The sequence below is a fragment of the Priapulus caudatus genome, unplaced genomic scaffold (assembly GCF_000485595.1).
Source record: "Priapulus caudatus unplaced genomic scaffold, Priapulus_caudatus-5.0.1 Scaffold51, whole genome shotgun sequence".
NCBI lineage: Eukaryota > Metazoa > Priapulida > Priapulimorpha > Priapulimorphida > Priapulidae > Priapulus > Priapulus caudatus.
Window position 1 is genome coordinate 604,854 of NW_014577112.1, and position 6,155 is coordinate 611,008.

General features: G+C 44.5%; 1 long non-coding RNA gene across 1 annotated transcript in view; it reads left to right on the plus strand.

The window, feature by feature from the left end:
• Window positions 1–836, plus strand: part of LOC106820899 — a 3,061-nt gene extending 2,225 nt beyond the window's left edge. Inside the window, exons 2-3 of the long non-coding RNA XR_001395663.1 lie at window positions 264–474; window positions 638–836. This is a non-coding gene — a long non-coding RNA (uncharacterized LOC106820899). The remainder of the gene's footprint in view (window positions 1–263; window positions 475–637) is intronic.
• The last annotated feature ends 5,319 nt before the right edge of the window (window positions 837–6,155 follow it).

The following is a 6,155-nucleotide window of genomic DNA, read 5'->3' on the forward strand; positions in this document are numbered from 1 at the left end:
GAACTGCATTAATAGTGTAGCAACGTTGATATCAATATCATTATGCGAACGCATTTGGTAACAGGCCACACACACACTAATGCTTCACACACCAACAGCGGTGTGGAAGGATTTATCGGATGACCACTCACAAATATGTTAACAGTAGGCCCACAATAAACAACATTAGCTTGGCTACAAATGACATACTATACATATTATAATATTGTGCTTGTTTAATCCTTGAGATAATTGCCGTATTGACTAAAAACAACTGTTTTCAGAAAATTACATCTTTTGCAAGTGGAGGATGTGCAACTCATTTATGCACACCTAGAGCCGGTCACAGACTTGCCTGCAGGGACTTGCCTGCAGGGGGTCGCGAGCTGGGAGAACGAACCGAATTCACACTAAAAAAGTACCGGGACTTGGTCAATCGCCATTACCACCGAATAACATTTTTGGTGTGCGATAGCGACCACCTCGGTGAGTCCGGTACTAAATGATAGCTTTCCCTGAGATTCTATTTGTAAAGAAATTGCTATTTGTAGCAATTGCAAAGTGGATATATAGGTTGATTGCTATAGATATTGTTCATTACACATAATGGGTATTGTACTTGATATATACTTAGTCTTTTCATTATACTTTAATTCAGATGATACATCCTCATCAAGTGACAGTGCCACCAAGCTACCAGACCTATCATACCATCCAGTTGGTTTTATTTAGAATTCCCTAAATGAGAATCAATTATTTTTCAATTAAATTAAGTGTTACTGTTACACGTTAGGCAATGGAGGATTACACATCATTACGTATCATCGTTACACACGCAGGTACACGCACGTACACGCGAGTACACGCACGTACACGCGGGTACACGCACGTACACGGAGATACACGCGGGTACACGCACGTACACGCACGTACACGCGGGTACACGCACGTACACGGAGATACACGCGGGTACACGTGGGTACACGCACGTACACGGGGGTACACGCACGTACACGGAGATACACGCGGGTACACGCACGTACGCGCACGTACACGGAGATACACGCGGGTACACGCACGTACACGGTGATACACGTGGGTACACGCACGTACACGGAGATACACGCGGGTACACGCACGTACACGCGGGTACATGCACGTGCACGCGGGTACACGCACTTACACGCGGGTACACGGAGGTACACGGAGGAACTGTCTGCCGTCGACCGTGGCAAACTGACTGGAGTTTGTAGTTGTGTAACATAACCTATTTAGTGTAGTGCATGCTGTAGTGCAGTGCATGTAACAATCTATTCGTTGTGTAGATAAGGTTATACTGCTATAGTTACACCCTGCTGTGACGTTTTTCCTACTGCATTTGTGACAATGGCGGAATCTATGGCTGGAATGTTAGGCGCCCTGACGAATGTTCTTCAGGGGCTGAATGTTCAGCGGGCACCACCTCCTGTAAAGCTTAGTAAATTTAAGGGGTTACCTCATGAGGCAGGAGATTTGTCCCTACATGAATGGCTCGATGGTTTTAAGAGTTACACGCGCCATTATGACTTAGAAGGGGAATCCAAGGCCCAGACGTTGGTAGATCACTTAGCAGGTGCGGCTAAGGAGGAGATCCTTTGCAGGGGTGATGGAATTAGGAAAGATTATGAACAGTTAGTAGAAGTCCTCCAGTCGCTGTTTAGCATTCGGGAGACGGTACCTTCACTCAGTGCGGCGTTCCACAATAGGAAACAGAAGAACTCAGAGAGGTTAGCAGACTACAGCCGTGCTTTGATGCGACTGCATACCAGGATGGAAAAAGCAGCCACCTCTTCAGGAGAGAGAAGAGCTCTGGAACAATTGCGTGATCCCTCCTTGAAAGAACGATTTGTTTGGGGTGCAAGTCAGCCTTGGGTTCAACGGGAGTTGAGAAGGATAGAGCTGGCTTCAAAAGGGAAAACGTTCCTTCATATGAGGGAGGAAGTACTGGAATTTTTCCAGGGTCAGGAGCCTAAATCGGTCATGGTGAATGAAACTGCCATTAATGCTTCAGGAGTGCACGCAGCAAAGCCTGATGATTTGCGAGGTGAGCTTAAAACTCTGAAGGAGGATGTAGCGTCCCTTAGAAAGTGCATTGAGGACTTGGTTAATGGGGAACGTAGGGCCTCCTTTCGACCGGAAAAGAAGCGCCGCTGTTTCAACTGTGGTAAGACTGGTCATTGGCGTAGGGACTGTAACAAGGAAACGGTGTGTTTCGTATGCAAGAGGCGTGGACACATAAGCGGGCAGTGTTCCAGCAAGCAGTTAACGGGCCCTACGGAGTCAAACATCTCGGCCTAATAATAACGTGCTACCTGTTCACAGGGAGGGGATGCGCTGTTGCATGGCTGAGTTATTGCCATGATAGTGTGCTACCTGTTCACAGGGAGGGGATGCACTGTCTCATGGCTGAATTATTGTCATGATAGTGTGCTACCTGTTCATGGAGAGATATCGGTCATGAAGTCCCATTCCGACGTAATGACAATGATGACAACAACGACATTAATGATGATGAAAAGGATCTTTATTATTTCTCATGGAGATTAAGGACCAGTCAAGGAGAGGTAGATCCAGGGGTAACAGTGCCGAGGTGATACAGTAGAAGCACCAAAGGGATGCATCGCAACCCTGGGCGGCAACCGGTATCAGCGATCACTGAATTCTCTCTTCCCCCCTGATGTGGTTGGATTAATAATATGCCCGGGAAACAAGCGGGGAAGAAGCTGTATACTTGGTTTCCAGTGGGTTCAGGTTGTTTATACTCTATTTTATCTTCCATAGAGATGATAACGAGTACTATGGGAGAGAAATATCCTCAGATGTAAACATTAAGTTGATTGATTTAACGTTAATTAGCTTGATAGGGGCTAAGTTTAAAATAAATTAAAGGCCAGCAGGGAGATTTTCCCTGATAGGATATATATTTTTGGAGCAAGGGGGTAGCTCAACTAATTGTTTATGTAAAATAGAGATTTGAGTATGACATATTGACAGTGCTTATTCACTATGTCACTGTACTATGTTACTTGTAAACTGAGAGTATAGGGGTTCGGCACGTTGATGTTTTTGAGCGAAAAGACTTTCTTGACGAGTCATACATTTGCATAGTTCTGATACTTTCGGGGCGAAAGTACTCCAAGCGGGGAAACAGTGGAAGTACAGAATGTTTCGTAGGATTTATGCTAACGAGGCAGATGCAAATCTGGGTCTACAGTTGCTGTTGTTTTATTTTCAACGCGATAATTGACAAACTTCGCTGAGAGGTGGCGTTAGCGTATGTGACGTCAGCAGCCCACTCTCGCCACGAGGAAAAGTTCTGTTATTTTTCTAGACAAAGCCTTTCGTCTTTGTGTCACGGTCGACGACAGACGTGTTCGTGTGGCACTCCGGAGATGCCGCTGTTTTGTAGTTTGTGAGGCTAACCAAGAATGCAGTTTATTCTGTAAGTTGACATTGATTGCATCAGAAATTGGTTGTTAATCTGTTATGTATAGGGAAGAGTTAATTAGTAAGACAATTTTCGCAAATGGTCAAACCTGCATGGCGTGTAGTATAGCCTTGCCCCGTTTAAGGCAATGCTTAGAGGATCATGGCTGATAATTTGATAATGCGAGAATGGAAACAGAAATATCACTTATACTGGGTTATTAGGGAGCTATACTGGGTTTGATTGTAAGACATTTAAAATTAGTCCGTTGTACAAATGTGCGCGCAGGGATAAATCGTATTTATATTGTCGCAGGAGGGTGCTCCCATAGCTGCTTGCGGGCATGGGTAACAACTTGGTTCATGCTGAATGTTCTACACTTTCATGTAGCAAATATATATATAAGTCTGCTTATTCTGCGATCAAAATAGGAGAAATATAGTATTTCGTTCGGTGTTACTCTGTGGTATGTAGATCAATGCAGCTGCAGTGACTAAATGGCTAGGATGTTGCCTTGTTAGTATTATGTATTTCGGTCATAATTTGTTGTAGGCTTCTGATGTGCGCCAAGGGAGTTAGTGCTGTTTTGAGAGATGGCTGAGATCTCGGGTACGATTATAGTAACACTGTAACCATGATAACTGATTAAGCTGTGTTCAGAATTTATATTATATTTGGCCGCATAAAGATTTTATATAGCAAAGAATGTACATGTGTACAAAGTATTTACTTTGGGCAATCAGATTTTATGTGCCTTCTTTGCCATCTTGATGGAAGGGAGTTGTTGTAAATGTAATAGCTTACTCGAAGCTTCATGAGCGGATTGTTGATAGATTAGTGTTGTAATTTCTGTAGGCTCTATGATATGAGGTATATGTTTTGATCTCATATGGATGTGTGGTTAATTGTCTATTTTCATTCTGCTTTTGCAGGGTTTTTTGGTTTGGTATCAATCTGCACATACGGTGCTGAGGCTAGTTATATACATCAACATTAATAAAGAACTTGATAACACATCACTTTGCGTTCAAGTGCAATATCTGCTGCGAGCCTAGCAACTCGTGGCGTGGCAGCCTAGCCTCCGGTACCACGTACAACGAAATGTGACTGAAATTCGATGTATAAACCCCTAAGATTGTTTTAAACTAAATTAATGTTTTTCATTTTAGTAATATCACGCACTATACACAAAAATGCTGATGAAAAGACGAGTGAAGGAAAAAAGAAACAGACGAGTGAAGGTGAAAAGAGACAAAAGAGCACAGTTTTTTGTCCGTTTTCGGAAGGGTGCTCTACCTTGCCGCAAATCAGGCCTTATGACTGTTGTGCACGATGCCTGTCCAAAAGCATAGAAGCCCCTGGAAAGCACGCGTCGACTGGGTGTAATAATGCCAGACTTTTCAAAAGCTTTGACAAGGTAACACAGCCCTACTTCGCTTCACAAGTTAAATCACTATGCATCCGTTGCTAAAACCAACACCTGCGATTAGTTCGTCCTGTCAGATCGAATGCAGACAGTCGTCGGTCGACGCGGAGAGAGATCGACCCTGTAAATGTAGAATCAGGGACGCTCCCGCCCAAGGTTCAGTCTTAGGACCGTGCTGTGTTTACTTCCTGTTCTACATAAATGACATCCGGGAAGATACACAAGCAACGTTCGACTTTTTGCCCCAGATGACACATTGATTCATATAGCTACTGACTAAACCACAGATTCACAAATACTGCCCAGAATGACTTGCGACCAACTAGCAGTCTGGAAGACAAGTGGATGATAAAGTTCCCACAAGACAAATGTCTGGTCCCTGACCATCACCAGAAAACTCCAACCAACCTGTGACCCACTATGCCTCTACGCGGACATCCTTAGACTGGGCGCCACATCGAGCCCCCAAGCTGACCTGGGTGTCACACTAAACATCAGACCTTGCGATGCACAACCACATCAGCTCAATCTGTAGCTAAAGCCGCCAAATGGGAACCCTAATCATTCCTGGAAGGAACCTAAATATTTCCTCAATGGCAAGCTTAAATCACTTGCCCTTACCTCATTTTGCGTTCAGGCCACGCGTGGCAGTATGCCAGCACGGTATGCCGGATCATATCAGGCCGCCAAGCGACTGCAAACATCGTGAAATGGCTCCAAAAACGAGCCCAGCGAGATATTGTCTCAAACCGCCACCACAACACGTCGAGTGTTACTGACATGTTGAAACACTCAACTGGCCGGGGCGCTGGGTCAAGACGAAGGGTGCCCCGTTTGGCTATGATGTACAAAGCTCGTCAACGGCCATGCGTCAACGTGGATAACCGAACAACCGTCTGATACCACCTTACTCGAAGCCAGCAGGAAATGTCAGAGCACTCTTGTCAAATCCATCTGCAGATGTGACTACAGGAAGGCTTCTTGCTTTCTTAACGACTTATTACAGAGTGGAACGCCTTACCCACTGACAGTGGTGACAGCCCGAAAATCTATGTTCTTTAAGTCTTTGATACTGCCCCTAAACTGACATCGCAAAAAAAAAAAAAAACCCGGCAGTTTTTTAAGTAAAATTATGCTTTTTTGGTTTTTTTCTTTAGAAAATCAAGCAAGGGAAATTTTAATTTTAGTCTTAACTAGCGCCGGCCCGCTTGGCATAATCATCAGGATGTTGATGGTGGCCGAATAGAGCGGTAGTAAGTATAGCCGTAGAGAGTGGCGTAGCGT